This window comes from Drosophila sulfurigaster, chromosome 2L (genome assembly GCF_023558435.1).
Source record: "Drosophila sulfurigaster albostrigata strain 15112-1811.04 chromosome 2L, ASM2355843v2, whole genome shotgun sequence".
NCBI classification, from domain to species: domain Eukaryota; kingdom Metazoa; phylum Arthropoda; class Insecta; order Diptera; family Drosophilidae; genus Drosophila; species Drosophila sulfurigaster.
Window position 1 is genome coordinate 20118559 of NC_084881.1, and position 19362 is coordinate 20137920.

Genomic DNA, 19362 nt, shown 5'->3' on the forward strand with positions numbered 1-19362 from the left:
TTCTTCACTTTTTTTCTGTTTGCAACTTGTTAAGGACGAAAATAAAATTCATGACGCGACAATTGCTGCAAATACAAAAAAAAGAACGAAAAGAAAAAGCAAATCACACCCTGTCGTCCACTTCGTGTCAAGATTTCATTAAACTTTCTCAAAGACAGCCAAAGCTTGCCCAATCTCTGTGAACGGACAAACAGACAGACGAACTAACAAAATAAAAGGCAAATGAATGAAAGCGTATAAAAACTTGGCTCATTAATTGAGTCGCTCTATTAGGCTAAAGGCCAAGGCAGAAAAACATTTCGCATAAATATAAATACCAAAAAGGGTTGGACTATGGACTGAGGAAATGCTTGTGGAAAACTTCGTGACGTTGAAATACGCTTACTTCATTTAGAAATGAAGCTTGAAGAAATGTTTTGTTATGATGAGGCAAATATTTTAGAAATAATTTTGCTTTTTAGTTGCTTTGGTCTAAAATCTGGTATATTTTGTATGATACCCATTTGTAATAAACAAAAATTCTATAAAATATACCGAATACTAACAAATATATCAAATTGAAATACCAGAAATACTGAAAATATACCTAAAGTGGGATATATATATACATCACATAAATATACAATAAAATATATTACAGAAATATGCCACAGAAATATATATATATATATGCATATACTACAGAAATATACCACTTTACATAGCACACATATATACCAATGTATGTACTGCTTTGGGTATATTTTCTTATTTTTTGGTATTTTAATTTGGTATATGTGTTAGTATTTGGTTTTATTTAAAATGGGTAGCTTGTATCTCAAAGTTGAGCACACTCTACAGCAGATTTCTTAAGTGTTTTTTTGTTTTGTTCAACATATTTTAGAAGAATTTAACTTATAAAATGTATAATAAATATCAGGAAAGTATAAAAAAGTATTTCCTTGTTATGTATAATAATTCACTTTAAAAATACGCCAGCTAAATCAGCACTTTTGTGTTGCTGAATATGATTATACTCCATAAGGATTTCCATGTTGTTATTCCCCATCATTTCAATCATATCCTTTTCCACTTAAATGCAAACTTATCAAAGGGTATACAAAATAAGCCTGCGCGTCTTTCGAGTTTCCCTTAAAGTTGAAGGGGAAAAAAGTGTTTCCTATTTCAATTTCGTACATCCAGACATTTTGCAAATGAACTTTACATTCAGCCCTTGGCGCACAGAATGTATCTTCAGCTCGAACTGTATCTGTATCTGTAACTCTAAGTGTAACTGCAGCCTTCGGATGTGACTGTAGCTGTAGCTGTGAATGTATCCTTTTCTTTTTATTGTATTACCGCGAGTGTTATGCTAATTTCCGTAACCGGGAATACCGAGCTGAGCTCCGAGCTGAGGTCTTGAGGCAGACTCTGAGAGTCTGAGTCCCAGTTTGTGGTTCGTTGTCGCATCGCGTTGCCATCGTCCTGGGGGCCGGAAATGAAATTTAAGTGAATTTGCATTGGAATTCGATTAAATCGTTTATGCAAACATTTCGTTTCATTTCATTTGCGGGCTTTTCGCTTTTCTCGGCTCGCTAACTGTAAACATCGTCATGTGAATGTGCGAATCCTTTTGCCGTCATCCACGTCTTCCTTCCTTCCTTCCAGGCTACGGCAATTTGTGGCCATGTCTCGACTTTAGCTTGCGTCGCTTCCCCACCTCATTTGATTTGCCTCTTCGTTTTGCGCTTGTTTTTGTTTTTCTCTCTTGCTTTGTGGGTTTTTGCGCAAAGAAAAATTACATTGAAAAGCCTCGAAAGTTGATTTTGCCGTTCATCTAATTTACATAATTCGCATATGGTTTTTTGCCAGCGCGGCTTCACAGAACATTTCGAATGTTGCTAGAAGATATATTCTTATTTATGAATTAATTTCATGAGCCATGTAAATGCATAAAGGTAATCGAGTGTGCAGCACCTTAGAACTGGCAAACATTAGCATAACACAAATATATACAATTTTATTGAATAACAAATAAAAAAACTAGAGATTGATGAAGAACGTTTCAATGGCAACATAAACACGAAGACGTTCTGCATGAAAGCGCTTTGGTATCCATTGAAAGAGATGAGTGAGAAGAAGAATAAGTGTTGAAATCAATCTGCATAGTATATGTGCTATCATTTCAAATATTCAAACTAATAATAATTATTAATTTTCATAAAAACATTTTAAAACAAAACAATAAAATAATATAAAAAATAAATTTCAGTATTGTTTCTTTTTGAAATATAAATTTCACGTTATTTCAAATACTCTTTAGGATCAAAAGATTCATCACTTAAGAATAATTTTAAGTAAAACAATTACCAACAAGCAAAAGTTAAAGAACAGATTGAATTGCAGAAGTATTTTTGGCTGACAATCTGGTATATTTTAGTACCTTATGGTATATTTTGAATGCAGTACAATATCAATATAGCAAGTGTATTGTAGTATTTCTGCGGAATATTAATTTGGTATATAATATTTTAAGAATCGGTAGCGCGTATCTTACAGTCGAGCACACTTGACTTTAGCTCTCTCACTGTTTCAGTATTGTTTCTGTTTATATAATATTTATTATTTCATTCGGATTCTAAATTTATCAAAGCACAACCTAATTCAATATAATTTAATTTCCTTCTCAATTGTAGAACAAATTTACATTTAGATATTTCATAACAATTTTCTTTTTCTCAAATTTTAAATCAATTTATATTGTTTTGTATCTTAATTCGTGCTAAACAAAGTTAAGCTTTCAATTTGAGAATTGCATTTCAACTTCTTCGATTGCTTCATTTTGCTGTCACTTTTACAGTATCATCAGCCACATCGAAGCGATTTCACATTTTTATAACCCACCATTTTGCAGCTGATTACTACAGCTTACTATCTCTCTCTCTCTCTCTCTCTCTCTCTCTCTCTCTCTCTCTCACTCTTACGCTCTCTGTCTCACTCTTCCATTGCATTTTACAGCTTCTTGAAGCTACGTTGGCATTGCCACAGTTTTATCTAAGCCCCAAATGGCATTCAAATGCAAACCGCATGAGAGTCGCATAAGGATGCGCTGAAGGATGCAACTCAAGCCATAAGCTGTTGCTGTTTCGCTCACACACACACACATAAATGCACTCGTTGCGGTCATACTTTGTCTCCATCTCCGGTTCTTTCTCTCTCTCTCTTTCTTTACTATCTCTCCCTGAAACCCATTTGCCACAATGAGCTACCCAAAATGGAGCAGAGCTAAGGGAAATGACTGTTTTATTGCGGTTCCGGAAACAGTTCGTAAATAAGCATATGCATGTGTATGAGTGTGTGTATGTGTGTGAGTACATTTGGCCACACTCACACATTCGCAAACTCGCCTCTGAGTGCAGTCGTCGAAGTCATCGTTGAGTTTGAGGTATGCAAAACCCATTTATATCAACATAACTCTGTTTGCGGCTTTTCATAGCACGCTAAAAAAGAATCGAAATTATATTACAAATTTTATTTCATATGATCTCGTTTCGTTTGCTTGTTTGCTTGCTTGTTTGTTTGACTTTCGGTTTGGTTTACTTTCTGCTCTAGCTTTCTCTATATTGCAATGTTTGGTTTGCTTCTCTTTGCCACAAAATGTGTCTCATAAAAGCACGATGGCAAATCCAATAAAAAAATCTTTTCAAGAAGCTTTTTCAATTTTGCCTCAAACTGCAAATTGAAGCGCATTATATATTTAACAGCAAAGCACAACAATTCTATTAACACCAATCGACTATACGAATCGAATAAATATTCTGTATTTAAATCACTAGAAATATTTGCATTTAAATATTCACTTTTCAAATATTTATTGTATTTATTTCTAAGCTTGTCGCTTTACTTAAACTTTTGAACTCCTTCATCAAACCCCTCTTGTCTGTACAAAACTTTTACAGGGTATATGAAAAAACAGCCTGGGGGCGTGCTAAAAAGTTTCGCGCTCTCACTAATAAATAATAAAAATTGCAATCACAAGACAAAACTTGTCCATTATCAACATTAGCGCGAAACCGAAATGAAATTTCCCACTCTTCGGACTGTTCTCTGAACTTTTTGTACAGCAACATTTTACAACAAATTTAACTTTAATTTGGTAATTTCGTAATGCCTGCGGGCAATGGCAATTGAATGAGTGAACGAATGAATGAATGCAGATTGAATATTCAATTTGTATTCCTTGAAAATTCCAGTTAAGCATTTTTGGCCAACGGGCGAGCGCCTGTTAAAAGTTGAAAACTCAACAAATTAAACAGTTTTCAAATGTAGCGCGAATCGAATTGACGCCGAGTTCAGAGCGCAACTTTTCTACTAAGGAACAATTACATGTATTTATTTAATTTGTATTTATGCATTCAGAAAATTAGATATTACATTGGGGAAAAGGATTTGAAGCAATACTTTCGAAATTAACTTTTAACTTAATTGCAAAGAAGAAATTTCTATTTATGGTTATTATCTTAAAAACAATATTATATGTTCTTTCGTTATTTCTGTGACTAATTGTTTCTATAAACAAAAAATATCCTTAAACATTTCAAACTGTATGTATGGTGTATTACAATATTAAGTATAAATCTAATATTTATTCTTAGCGAATTGTGATCTTAACTCTTGGAAAAATCAAAAGCCATAAGCATATGTACATTTATATAAATTTATATATTATTTAGCAAAAATATACATATTCAAAAATATCACCAGAAATAGGCATAAATTATCGGAATAAATATCCAATTTCGTTGTTTATACACATATCTTCTATGATGAATATTTCTTTTCACTCATTTATTCTAATCGACCTATTTTCTTATTGTTTGTTCATTTTGCTGTCTGAACAATAGGTTTCAGTGCAGCAATTTGCCATTTTTATTGACTGACCTCTGAGCTCTATCTATCCGATCTTTGACATTTGCTCTGCCAAATTTCGCATCCATATTTTAGCAATCCAAAAATTCGACTATCAAAAAAAAAGACTATAGAAAATATGGAGTGAAAAAAATAGACGAATTTAGAGAAATTGCCCAGCAGTTCGCATGGATGTTGTTTGAGTCCAATCTCGAAAAACGAAACGTGGAGACCATAAATTTTCAACTCTGCCCCTCGCTCATTTGCACAGAGGATTAAAGGGTCTCGTCGGGGTTTTTGCACTCTCACCATTTGTTATGCCTTTTTGCGTAGGGCTTTGCTTTCCAATTTTTCTCTTTTTCTTTTTTTTTTCTATTTTAGCTGGCTGCGGGAGGATTTTTTTTTTCTTTGTTGTTGTTGGTCGTAGCGGAAAGCTTGCAAAAGTGATTAATGCAAAAGTCGACGGCCATGTCGATTGCGGACCAAACAACAAATTTGCCAGCTTCATTCGTATAGAAAACGCCCGCAACGCCGGCATTTTTATTGAATTGCCAGCTTCGGAATGCACTGGCCACTGGCTACTGGCCGCCACTCCATTTACCTAGCTGACCGTGCTACCTTTCTGTATACAACTAGAAGCTCTTGCTCTCTCCCTCCTCCCGCCTCCCTCTATACCAGACCAGTTAGCTCGCTGAATTTCCCACAGCGGCACACAGACAAAATGCTAAATGGAAAACGGCACTTCGACCATGCTTTGACTACAGTTGCGCGGATTAAAGCACAAAATGCCCCAAAAGCCGCTTTCCCTCCCCCACCCACTCAATCTGCAATAAGAGCAGCACAAAGACAGGTGAAAGAGCAGCGAGTTAAAGCTGAATTCTGGCTGCAAAACTGATGTACGACAACGAATAAGGAATACTTTACCAACAAGAAAGTTAGACAAGCAGAAATGTGGTTTTAGTCTTAACATATACAAAATCAATATACCGAAACGATACTAAAATATGATGTAGATTATATTTGGTATATTAATATTTTACATTTAAAATAAACCATGGATTACAATATATTAAAAAAAAACGAAGTTCCGAGAAAATACTGAAATACCGAAGATTATTTTTGGTATATCAATATTTTAGGTTTAAAATATACTATCGAGCACAAAATATCAACAAAAAAACCAAATTAATATACCCATTAAATACTAAAATATACCGACGATTATATATGCTATATTAATATTCGACGTTAAAAATATAACATGGAATGCAAAATATTATTTATAATATAATATTATTTTTTATACTAAATAAGTATACCGAGAAAATACTGAAATTTCTAAAGTTAAAATTTCGATATTTCAAAATATTACCATACAGTTCAAAATATTACAAAAAATGTTTAAGATTCTTTTACAAAATTAATATTTGTTTGTCTGAGTTCAAATACTGTTTAATTTTGTTAAATTTGTCAATAATTATTTACACACTAATATAATTTATTTGCATTTATTTATTTATATATCTAAGTAGCATTTCCTGGCTTTTGAATTTTATATTTTGCTCAAATTATTAATTTTAAAATAATTGCTATACTTATACTACTAATATTTTTTTTTAAATATATTTGGCTACTAAAATTGTTGCTCTTTACTATTTATTTTGTATTACTGTTTCAATGTTTTCCTTTATAATTATTCCCCCATAACAAAGTTAACGTACTTGTTGTTGTAGCCGAAATGCTCTTTTAAATGCTGAGATACGATTTTCAATAAATACGAAACGAGCTGGAGACAATAAAATGCCAAGAAAATCAGACAATCAGCCACCCTCTCTTTCAGCCATTTACGCTCTGCGATTGCAATGGGAGGACTTTGGGAGTAGCGAGATTTCTATCAAGCCATCAAATCAGGCAATGAGTCCTGGCCTCAGTCGCAGCTCAGTTGCTGCTGGGGCTTAGTCAAAAGTCAAAGGACCGCCCAAGTGTCACTGACACCGCTCAGTCAGTCAGCAAGCAAATCAGCCCCCATTCAGCTTTCACTCTCCACTCACCACCCACCCACGCACCACCATTATTTTCGGATGTTTCGCTCGTACATTCTGCATTATTGATGGTAATTTTAAAACGTGCCTAAAAAAGAAAATTTTACACATTTGCCGGATTTACAATTTGTGTGCTTTGTTTTGCCTTTGCTTTTGCTTTTCTGCGTTCGTTCGATTGACGCTTATCTTAATGGACCAAACATATGGCAAATGCTATTGTGTACCTCTCCCCACCCGTCAGCTCACTCTCTCTCTCTCAAACGTGTTGATAATTTAAATAAGCTACTTTTGAGCGCTGCTGTTTGACATTGCGCATACGCGACGTTGTCGTTGTCGCCTGTCCTCGATGCGATAAGCCTTGGTAAATGTTTTTCGATTTCGTATTAATTTTCTACTCAAATCCCAGCGAGATTTTCAGCATAAGCGTTGCATACAACATGGGGGAACTTCATTAAAAAAATATTTAGCATTTTCTTCAGCGAATGGGGAATTTTGTTGGGATTCATTTTTTCCTTCTTTTTTTTATTTGTGTTTGCTCTGGCTTCCATTGAACATGTTCGAATATTTGGCATTTTGGGGGACGGGGCGAATCGAGATTACATTTCATTACAGCATCTACATAAATTCCGCAAATACTTGGGCTCATTAATAAAGTGATTGGCTCGGCTAAAGTAAATAGGTTTATTAATTTGAAGCGCTCCCTTTTTAAAAGGGTTATTGAGATGCCATGAGAGAGAGAGTTGCTAATAGACAAGTATTTGACTTATATATTCTGAAGATATTTTTTATTGTATCGATATATTAAAGCTGCTGAAATTTCTTAAACATTTTTGCAAAACCCTATTGGGTACAAATAATGCATTTGGACGTGGAGTAAAGATATTTACTACAGTTTTAACATATTTTAACCAATATTGGATATTCATCTCATCCTATTCTTTTCTCTTTACATGTTCTTAACAAATGTATACACATATTTAATTGTCACACTTTCCGAAACGTATTGAAAAGCTTAAGTAGATTTATTGCAACACAATTAGTTTTGAAAAAATATGAAGCAGGATAAACTACAAGCTTGGCACATTATCGACAAAACATCTAAATTATTATTTAAATTTACTGAACATATTATTGAGAATATAAAATTATAAATCATATTTACTTACTTTATTTAGTATAAATATATATATTTAAATTTTATTGTTAATAAATACTGTTGGTTTTCCTACACTTTTTAGTGGCCACACTTTTCGAAGCTAGAGCAAAAAGTCCAGTAGATTTATTGCAACATAATTAGTTTTGCAAAAATACGAAGCAGGCAAAACTGCAAGCTCGGCACATTTTCATGAAATATTTCAAAATATATGATTTATGCTCGGCTCAACTGCAAACTTAAGCACCCTTAGTCCAAAATTGCCCCCGCAGAGTGTGCACCTTGGCCCCTTTTTTGGCTGTGGCACGTTTCGTTATCGAATTAAAATGCCATGCCCACTTATTAAGAAAATGCCAAGGATGCCAGGAGGATGCAAGGACGTCACGGACTATGTGCAATTTAAGCATATTAAGCCAGCAAGAGAGCAATAACAGGATCTGTAGCAGGACATGGGCCAAAGGCAAACAACAAGCAGCCCGATGCTGTCGATGTCGATGTTGATGTCGAAGAAAAGAGCAAAAATCAAATCAATTTTAATTTAGAAAACAAGCAAAAACGCGTAGGAAAAATGCCAAAGCAAGCAAAAAGTTGGTAGAATGGCAAGCAAAAAAAAAAAGAAAAGAAAACTGGGGGCAAACACAGGACACAGACAGGATAACAACAGGAGCAGCAACCCTTCGGGAGAAGAAAAGAAAGAGAGCCAACCCCCAAAATGAGAACAAGCAGCTGCCCCGAGATGCTGCCGCCGTCGCCTCGCTCCCCTTTTAAGGCAAACAGTGTGCTTAGCATATGCGCATAAATCTCGGCCTGCCCAGGCAAAGGGGGAGAGCAGCGAAGAGGGTAGGGGGGTGGGGGGAAGCACAACCCCAATGCAAACTGGGTCTTCAAGACGACAGCACAATCTAATAAAATGGCTAAACGCTTCAATGACAATTCGAGCATGTAAAGCAAGCATGTGGGAATGGGGGAAGCAAGGGGCAAGAGTTCAGAGAAAAGAACGGTAAATACATGTTGCATGTGGCGCTTAGCCGTGTCCTACAAGCACACACACACACACACACTTATACACATACATTCGCAATCATCAGACATCGTTGTCGTTGCCCAAAGAAGTAGGCAATAATCGTAAGTGAAACTGCGTTTGGTAGCCAAGCAGGGGCGATTCAAGTGGACTAAAGGCGGAGAAGTAAGAAGGGCAAAAGGAAAGGGCAGCTTGCCGGCCACCAGCTGCTTAACTGACCTCCAATATCCCCCAGCTTTCTGCACCCTCCTTCTCCATCTTGTATTGAAATGCGCTTTAAGTTGTGGCGATGTGTAATTGAATTAAATGGATTCAATATGCGGGCGCATGTTTCGATAGGGGATGGAGAAAATTGCCAAGCAGGAAAATCAGCAAAAGCAGTCACAGAAAACAAATCAGTTTGTTTAGGGAGGGGAACAGCAGCAGAATGTTGAAGCATAAACAGCAGCTGAGATCAAAGAGAGCAATAGTTAAAGCAGCAAATACTAGCTTCTAATCTCACATGACAAAGTTTTAATAGAATAGAGCACTTAGTTTTGATGATAATTGGATTGTTTTGTTTAAACTGACAACACAAATATATTTCCTGAATGTAAGCTTAACTTATAAAATATAATAGGCATAGAAATAGAATTCTTCTCAAAATATAATACAGAGCTTATGCTCAGAACTGGTTTTAGAAATGGTGTTATATATATATATACATACACATATATTACATACATATATAACTTATATTTATTTTTTTAAGAGTGGATTTTGAAATAGTCTCAAATATAATGAAATTATATTACACTCGGCGATAGCTTTCCTACTTGTTTTTATGACAAATTATTTCTTTTTTTGTTTTCATAAATAAAATGCCACAGCTCTTTATGCTAAAATTAATTTATAAGCAATTTAGCTGCAGAAGCGATTCAATCAAAAAGTACTTTTAATCAATGAAATCAAGGTAAATTTATAGCAAATAAAACTACTCGACTTGTTTGTATTGATTCGGTTGGAGTTCGAGTTGCAAATGTCTGCAAAAACCCTTTTTCGAGAGCTTTTTCTTAACCCTTATTTACGCAGCCAGAATGAAGAAGTGAACAGGTAGCAAAAGTTAGTCAACTTTTTAGGTGGATGGAATGGGAAATGAAAGAAGAGAGGAATGAGGCAACTTTAAGACTCATTTTGAAAGTTTTGGCAACATGCAAACTTCAATCAACACCCAGCAAATATCAACCTCAAGACAAACTTAACTGACCAACTGTCCCGCATTGTGTAATTTTTCAACTTGAGACACCGACAAAAATGAAATAAAATAAAACGGAGTCGAAACGAAACTTTTTGTGACTTCTTAACGTCTTTCTGGCAAACGTCTTTTTGCCCGTTCATTGTTTTATTTACCTGGCTGGTTGTCTGTCTCTCACCTCTTACTCTCTTGCTCTCTGTCTCTGTGTTTTTCCTGTGTGTGTGCTTATTTATATCGCATGATTGAATCTTGGCCAACAGCAACTTTTTCTATTAACTTTAATGCCAGCAGAGACCAGCAGCAGCAGCAGCAGCAGTAACAACTATGTGGCTATAAGTATACATAGTCAGAAAACTGTCGGTCGGCTTTTGTTTTTCTGTGTGTTTTTTTTTCGGAGCGAAGGTTTTTGTCTGGTTTTTCCACCTGCGAAATGGTCGTCTCTTTAGCTCGTAAATGAACTTGATTTTTATCGTCGTCGCACAACTTGGAGCGTCGTAAGTCAATGTGTATTGATTTCCAGTGGCTTCCACTTGGCTGCTTCAACTTCTACTTTGACTTTTCACCAAGTACTCTTCCTTGTCCCTGGCCTTACATTGTTTTTATGCCACGATTTTTTTTGTATTTTTTTTTTTGGTTTCGTCTCGCTAATGAAAAAGTTCAAAAGTCAATGTTTTTTTGACTTTTCATTTGTTGGCTGCTTTCTTAGCAACTTCACTCGGTTTCCCCCTCTTTGGTTTTTATTGCAATTTCAGTTGCTGAATTGAAGCGATTGCCCATTATTGATGACTTTGCTGAAGTCGCCAAATAGCGTTCAAGTAGTTAATTAATCGTCACAAAACCAAAAAATGCTGTTTCTATACTGCTGAAGCTTATCGTTGACGGAGTTTATGCCTTTTGCTAAAATCTATTGAACTATTTTGACAGGTCATGAACTTTAGGAGGGACTCTAGGAAATAATGCGACTTTGTCTGCTTGACCACAAGTTTTGCTCAAAAGAAAATAAATTCAATTTATTTACAAACTACAAATTTTAAGCATTTAGGATTTAGTAATAAATTATTAAAAGGGAAAAAATATTATTGTATAATTTTACTTTGCTCTATCATTTAAACTCTTTCTGTCTGTCTGTCCATCCGTTCGTATGAACAAACCTAGATCTCAGAGACTATAATAGATAAAAGCTCTTGTTTTTTTTTCAAATTATGAAGTAATAACTAAAGTATTTAAGATTTAAAAAATTAATTCTAAAAATTTCTTTATAATATGTATATCAATATACCGAATACAGCCTTTGGTATATTTTTAGTATTATTTGTGGTATATTAATTTGGTAAATTTGAAAATTAATATATTTTAGCTTAGTATTTTATTTTGCTATGGTATATTTTTGGTATATTTTTAAAATATGATTATATTGAAATTCGGTACCTCACAGTCGAGCATTCTCGACTGTAGCTTAATTATTTATATATGAAAATTCATTCTTTTTCATTAATCAAACTTCTCTTTTAAAAAGATTAAAAATATATTTAGAAATAAAAACAATGGGCGACCTTGAGCTTTTTCGCCTTAAATATTTATTATGAGTTCCTTTCAAATGCCTTTCTCCAGCTACTGCCTTTAATAACAACACAAATTCATCATATCAATTGCTGGCTGACAATCAAAACTCCAGCTGAATCTGACAAGATTAATTTCGCTTTTAACGCGACTCACACAAAAATGTATCGTCGTTAAGAACGTGACCGTGACGTTGGCAGTGGAAAACTTGAAGTGATTCCTCTTCAGAATTGTGTTTAAAACAGATTTCGTAAGTATATTGCATAATTTGCTCATTAAGTTCAATTACAAACATATTTCGCAGTGTAAGCGTGTGTATGTTTTGGGTGTGTGTGTGTGTGCGAATGTAAAATATTGGCATTGTACGACATGCTCATTAATTATGCTGCATATCGCAGTTTATCAACTCAATCGTTTGCTTGACAACATATTTAGTTCCCCCGCAACTCAACTCTGACTGGCTGAGAAGGACGCTCGCATTGTAAGTTGGTTGTACTTGCATTTAATTTATAACCCGAAAAGCCCAAAGTTATACATTTTAACAGGATATGAATAAAGTTGAAGACAATAAAAGCAAATAAAGCAGACAGTGACAGGCCCAAAACTTAGCCAGCAACAAGGGAACGAAAGAGAGAGAAGTTGAGTGAAAGATTCATTATCTAGCACAACATTTATAAGTGTATGTCTGTCTTTGTGGCCTGCTTGAGTAGTATGTAGTATGTGACTTCCTCTGACACTCGCAACTGTCTCCTCACATTGCGTATACGTCTAGTATGCGAATACGAATGCGACTTCGAATGCGTATTCGTATGCGTATTTAATGAGCAGACGTGCGTGCAAATTCAGCTAAGCCCAGCTGAGGCTTCCAGAAACCCCTCAAAGAGCCCCCAAACAAACCCCAAATCAAGCCCCAAAACTCAAAGTGTGCGCGTGCTTAGGTACTTATGCACAGAGCGAGTGGGTGTGAAAGAGTAGGCGACTAAGCACAGTGGATGTAATTGGTAAAGTGACATAATTTAATTTAAAATGAAAACGAACTCATACAACTAAAAATGTATCTATGTATATAATGTCTAAATGATATATTAATAGCTGCATATTTTTGCAATGATTTGGCCAACACGCAAAACAAATTGGCCAAACGTTTAGCAAATGTTCATAGGAAAAAAATACTCAATAGGGTTAACTCATTGAAGCTCTCATTGAAAATATGTTATATATAATATAATTAAGATATCTGCTAACCGTTTTGAATATCATGAAAAATAGTACGCCATTATTAATAAAATATACCAAAAAATCCTATAAAATATATCGAAGGGCATATTTGGTATACCTACAAAAAATATGGTATGTATATAGTGTATATATAATTAAGATACCGGCTACGTATTTTGAATAAAATAAAAAGCAGTGTGACATTCATCATGAAATATACTAAATAATATACCATAAAATACTACAAAATGTAGACCGAAGGTCATTTGTGGTATATCGGTGAAGTAAAACATTCGAAATATACCAGATTGTCAGGCAAAGCAGCTAAGACCCGATTGCACTTCTTCACGCTCTAAGCTAAAATAATTTTCTATATAAAAATAAGCAAATTCTATCCACTGTGGCGAGCAGCATTGGAAAACGCAAGTGTTGAGCATGTATGTGTGTTTATGCGTATGTGTTTATGTGTGTTTGTGTGGCTGTAAATACGTGAAATGTGCAAATACGTGAAATGCCAAAATTAAACCAAAACTTTTCATGCTTCATCGCAGCGCAACAGCAACAGAGGCAGCATCAACAACTCAGAGATAGAGAGAAAGAGAGAGAGAGGGAGCGAGAGAAACAACAATGTTGGCAGCAGCAAAGGCAGCGAGCGAGAACGTGCACTTGGCCACTTTTGGTGACTACGTGCAAAAGTTTTTCATTTCCGCTTTGGCAAACATTAAAGCTGCCAGAACGAATTTACAACGAGCTGCAGCTGCAAAGATACAACGATACAGCTAGAGATACATTTCAAGCTAGGAAAAAGAATACATACACGCACGCTTGAACTGAACTCGGCTAAGCTGAGAGGCTAAGAACTACTAACCAACAACAGCATTGAGAGCTGAGAACTACGATAATCAACGGCCCAAAACGGAAATGAGCAAAGCGTATAAATCAAATGCAAAAGCCAAAGAATAGAAAATGAGAAAAACCAAAAACAGAAAACGAACACAAAAACACAAAACAAGCAAACGGGCAACGCAATAATAGATTGAGATACTCCCTTGAGCTCGTTTGAAATGTGAACAAAATGCCAATTAAAAAGTTAATAAATGGATCGAATAACGCGCTCGTAACAAATCGAACAGCATCGACTTGAGCAATTATTTTGTTATTTAGCCATCGAAGCAGTTAAAAAAGATTATGCTACTTAATTAGTCTACTTGTCTCACAATTACTTCGCATAGGAGTTTAACGATTAACCAGCAATTACAATCGTTTATAACATATTTCGCAGCAGCTTAAGTGATAATTAAATTAAGCACAATTGGCTAGTTATGATCAAATTTGAAAATTTGTATTTATCATCTACAGTTATTCATTCAATTCTTCGATACGTTTAAAAGTTGTAAAAATGAGAATATTAAATAAACGTTTAAAAAAATAATGATATTATATAACTTTTATATTGTACTACCAAAGCAATAATTCGAACGTCTATAAATAGCTTTGAAATTGTTCATAGCATACTTTTGAGGGCAACATGGCTGTTGACTTACCGAATTTGATTTCCAACTAAAAAGAAAGAAAAAACAACAAATTATAATAATAAATAAATTAATTAGATTTGAACTTAAATATTTGTTGCTTAATAATAATTTAAATATTTGAATTAAATCATATTAATAATCGTTAATAATCAATAAGCTTCAAAAAAATTTTAAATTAAATCAAAATGATATAATTGGAACAAACAGTTAATTAAATTGTTATTCATTCAATTCTTCGATACGAGAAAAAGTTGTAAAAATGTTAATAATAAATAAACGTTTAAAAAAAATAATTCTGTTATATAACCTTTATACTGTACTACCAAAGCAATACTGCGAATAAGTCTATAAATAGCTTTGAAATTTTTCATAGCATTCTTTTGAGGACAACATGGCTGTTGACTTACCGAATTTGATTTCCAGCTAAAAAGAAAGAAAAAACAACAAATTATAATAATACATAAATTATCAAGAGTCGAACTTAAATATTTGTTGTTTAATATTCGAATTAAATCAAATTACTAATCGTTAATAATCAATAAACTTTAAATAATTATTTAAATCAAATTAATATAATTAGAACAAACAGTTAATTAAACTGCGGCATTAAATGCCTTGTCAACTTGTTGCTCTTTTAAATCGCTGAGATTTTGAAGGACCAGTTAACTAAATGCTACGATACGATACCCAGACCCAGTTGGCCAACTTAATCAGAGCGTTGGCTGAGGCTAATCCCAAAACAAAGTTTGCCACTTTGATGCCAGTGAAAATTAGCGCCTGTGACCCGGCCAATTAAAGGATCTTAAGAGTCCTGCTGCAGCAACAGCAGCCTGTTGTTGAAACAAAAGCCGTGAAGCGCGCGCGTGTAAACAGTTGCCATTGGCCATAACTCTAAGCCAATAGTCAACATGAGGAAATAAAACAAAAACAAGGCGCAGACCAAGCCACTTGAAGAAGGGAGAGGAGAGATGGGGGGGCAGCATTCACGCCTCAAAATTTTCAACAATAGCAAAATGAAGCAAACGAAGCGACGAAGCCACTTTAAGCTCTGCAAATCCATAAAGCAAACAAAATGGTTTTCAAATAGCAAACCGCGTCTCCTCAGCTGCCAACTGTGGAGTGAAATGAATGGGAAAGGAGGGAAGAGGGGGAAGTTCTACAGGCGTTCACAACGTTGCCATTGTTACCGACATCGATAATACTGAGTCCCCCCTCAATATATATGTATGTGTGTATATATGCGCAGCGGTTAGACCAAGAAGCAAGCAAGCCCACAGGCTCAGAGACTGCGAAACTGAGGCCGAGACTGAGACTGAGACCGAGACTTCGACTTCGACTGTAGACTGAAGCTGCCATCGGGTGTCAACATTGCCAGCGGCTGACATTCTCTCTTCTCTTCTCTCCACTTCTCTCCCTCTGTCAAGTTTGTTTGGTTCTGATTTTCACTGTGTGTGCGTCTGGCTTTTTTTTTATACGAAATACTCTGACAGCTTTTGCTGGAAAATTGAAAATTTTCCTACTAATCGCAATCGATATGCCTTGCCAAATGTCACTCAGCTCGACCGACTGGGCAACTGTTGTTGTTGTTGTTTGTTAGAGGGGAGAGGGAACGATTTTGTTTGAATTTCGATTTTGCAAACAAATAAATTGAAGAATGCTCGAAAATTAAATAAATATTTGGCATTTTCAGCTGCAAATAAATTACAATAATGAATGACTTTCTTCTCAGTTTCTCGTTTGATTCGTTCGCTGGCCCAGTTTGCATTTGCCTTTGCCCTTAGCTTCCTCGCTGGCTGCCTGGCTGATTGTTTAGCGAGTGAGAAAGATAAATTACAGTTGATTTGACAAATTAAGTTGCTTTCGCAGTCGCTGTAAGCCCACAAGAATAATTGCAGACATCCGCACAACTTTCGGACTATTGAGCAGGTTTCTTTATTTTTAGATTTACAAAAGTCGAATAGATTTGCTTAAAAATAGATTTGTGTGCACATAAATAAATGACGCGATTAACCAATTTATTAAAAATGCAGCTCATCAATTCATATATTAAAATGTAGAGAAATAAAGCAATTAACAAAGCATTAATATTGCACTTATTTCATTATATTAAAATAGAATGATCAAATTTTAAAAATAAATTGGTTTGTGTAGAAATTAAAGCTATTTATCAAGTTAATAATTATGCAATTGAAAAATTATGATATTTGATTAGACTATTATTTGGCTGGTTTAAAAAAATAAAACGATCAGCCACTAAAAATAAATCGAATAATAAATTATTCTCATGAAATAAATTTGCATAAAATGTGAGGAATAATTTGCAAAATTATTTTGGATACATTTCAAATATTTTTTAAACTGCAGCTAACAGCAAAATTGTTATTGGATTTGCAAGAATGAAAACATTTACCAGAAAATTAGTTTAAAAGTGATTTTATTAGATTAAACATATTGATTGAACTAATTTAAAAAACAAAATGTGAGACCAAGTCACTTTGCAACTTAGAAAGTTTTTAATATACAATAATATGTAATATTTTAGTTAATTTGTTATTATAGTAAAATGGAATATTTTTTTTTAGGTATGAAAGAGCGAAATTAATTTCTACAATATCTGCTACAGAATATAATTTATTTATTTATTGACATATAAAGGCAGAACAAATATACATGAATATTCTTAAATTAAATTTCTTAAACTTGAATATCAAGGATTACAAATTAAAGACAATCTTTGGAAAATTGTGGCAATCGTATGCTTTGCCTTTAAAGACGCAACGATTTCAATTAAAACAATTGCATGCCTGATCAAAAAACGCACTCGGGGCACTTTTGAAGGCGAAGCTGACGTTACAAGGGGAGTGTGAGAGGTGGGGCAGAAGGCAAAAACTGTGCTACCAAATTAAAACACCGTCAGCCAATATAACCAGGCCAGGCCACAGCAACACAGCAACAGTAAGAGCAACAGCAATAGCAGAGGCAGTGGCACATGGGTCCATTTATTGCTTCGTGCCACATTCCGTTGCTGTTGCCGTTGCGTTTGCCACCATTTGGATTTTTGCCTCGACTGCTTCAAACAAGAACAACACTTCGATGTGCGCATAATTCACAGCTGAGTGAATTTTAAGTGGTTATTGCAAAAGTTCGCACAAGCGAAAGTGTTGGATGCCCTTCTGCAGGTTTTCCCCCCTTCCATCATTCCTCCTCTCTCTTTACTCACTATGTTAGCGTCGAGCATATTGGTTGCCAGCGCACAAATTGGAGCGCAGTTTTTATTGAGTTATGTTTGGCGATGAAGAGAGAAAAAGCCAGAAAGGAGGAGGATGAGGAGGAGGAGGCGGGACTGCAACGACTACGACTAGGCCAGAAATTAGGTTAAGCATTATAAATAATTTGATTAGCCTTAATTGGCGTGAACTTGCAACGAGTCGAGCCAAGGCGTCATAGGTCTTTGGGCTCTTTTATGATTGACAGCAGAAGGGCGGGCGCCAGACGGAAATGATTATTATATAATTGAAATTGATAGGCTGACTGCTGTACGCGGAATGAGGGAATGAGAAGACAGCGGGGAGTGAATGAGATACGAATCGTGAATGGCGACTGGCAAAAGTTGCCACTTGCCAACTTCAATAATTCATTAAAAGAAAAATCCCATTTAATTCCAATTAAAGATGCAAAAGCAGCTGCTCATCTAACGATAAAACGACCCCAATTTCGCAGGATGTGTTATGCTTCTCTCGCTGTCTTTTCCTCTCTGTCTCTCACTCTCTCCCTCTCAGTGCTGGCCCAAGTACGTGTCCAACCGAGAAACGTGCTCAAGTTAAGATTTAAAGCTACACTCGATGGGCGAAAATTTGTGTACATCTAGCTAAGATTTTCATTAGGCAAAGTTTCGGCCGAGACTTAAATGACTAGCTGATACCCTGGAATTGTACACATTTTCAAAGATAAAGATTACTACAGTCGATCAGAAAGTGTACCTAATTAATATACTGAAAAAATACTGAAATATACCAAATGATATAGTTGGTCTGTTTATATACTGTTACAGAATCAATAGAGCGATATTATTTTTAAAATATACCCAATTTATTTACTGAACAAATGCACTGACACCTATATTTGGTATATCGATATACTATTACTTAACATGAAATAAATATACTATATTATCAACCATAGCAAAAATTGAAAACAAACTTGATCTGCGTGCAAAAATCACATTTGCTTTCGAACGAAATTTAATATCTTTCTCTCTAGCTGTTTCTCCTATAGTCTTTGAAATCCAGACAGCCAGACGGACTCTTGACGCTGATCAAGAATATATAAGGTTAAACTCTCTGACTCTCTCTCTGCCTTTTAACATGCATTTCCTAAAGGCACAAAGTATAAAAATTAATAAAATGTGTTATACGATTATTTAGGCTCTTTAGATTCGAATCTTGACTAGTCAGGACACAAGCCTATAACTCCTTTCCAACCTACCTCAATTTCAAAATACTATTAACTTCGACAGACATTCGCCGACTGGATAGTGTAATCGGTAGAGAGGCTCGGCTGCGCTCTCTCTATCAAAATATCTATCCAGTTGTGGGTTCGAATCCCACTTCGGGCATGGTTGTGTGGAATGTTGTCTGTCTCTACACTAAAAAAATTGTCTTTCGTCTGAGCATCTCACTTTGTATTTGTCCTTATGTGTTCACAAAAGAGCT